At 52.0% G+C, this 890-nt stretch overlaps 1 pseudogene; it reads left to right on the top strand.

Annotated features, from left to right (window-relative positions):
* Positions 1-208: 208 nt before the first annotated feature.
* Positions 209-689, top strand: LOC123834767 (ferritin light chain-like; annotated as a pseudogene).
* Positions 690-890: the final 201 nt, after the last annotated feature.

The following is an 890-nucleotide window of genomic DNA, read 5'->3' as shown; positions in this document are numbered from 1 at the left end:
AGAGGCAGTGTGCCCAGTGGTCCCTGGATCTTCTCTTGCTTCAACAGTGTAGACACAGAACAGACCCAGGGATGCCCCTTCTCCCAGTCCCATCCCACCCTCCAATCTCTTCCAGTGGGAGCCTTTGGAACCATCTTCTCAGTCATCCCTTGCCTCCAAAACCAGCCAACACCATCTTTTGAGCTTAGCTCCTTACTGCTGATCAACCATGAGCTCCCACATGTCTCAGAATTATTTCACTGAGTTGGAAGCTGCTGTCAACCACCTGGTCAACGTGCATCTGCAGTCCTCCTACACTTACCTCTCTCTGGGCTTCTATTTTGACCTCGAGGATGTGGCTCTGGAGGGCCTGGGCCACTTATTCCAGGAGTTGGCTGAGGAGAGGCTTGAAGATACAAAACCAGGACTTGCAGAAGCCATCTCAGGACGAGTGGGGTAAAAAGCCGAGGTCCTGAAAGTTGCTATGATCCTGGAGAAGAACCTGAAGCAGGCCCTTTTGGATCTGCATGCCCTGGGTTCTGCTGGTGTGGACCCCCTCCCGCTCTGTGACTTCCTAGAGAGCCACTTCCTGGATGAGGAGGTGAAACTCATCAAGGAGATGGTGACCACCTGACTCACCTCTGCAGGCTGGACTCCAGGCTGGGCTGAGCAAGTAGCTTTTTGAAAGGCTTACCTTCAAGCATAATTAGGAGCCTCAGGAGCTCAGCAGCTCTGGAGGGGCCCCTCCGGCATTCCCCTGGGGTCAGACTGCTGTCTGAGTCTCTCCCTGTAGCCACTGGCAGGTTTTTAATCACACTGGAACCCTCTCTCTAGCTATGGACCCAATGGAAACAATAAAACTTTTTGCAGAAAAAACAATCCAAGTATAAATGGACCCAAGAAATCAAGCA

This window comes from Mirounga angustirostris, unplaced genomic scaffold (assembly GCF_029215605.1).
Source record: "Mirounga angustirostris isolate CCGP_5_RB_7025 unplaced genomic scaffold, mMirAng1.0.hap1 SCAF_1, whole genome shotgun sequence".
NCBI classification, from domain to species: Eukaryota; Metazoa; Chordata; class Mammalia; order Carnivora; family Phocidae; genus Mirounga; species Mirounga angustirostris.
The sequence above is the reverse complement of the archived record's forward strand: the minus strand, read 5'-3'. Positions and strand labels throughout refer to the sequence as shown.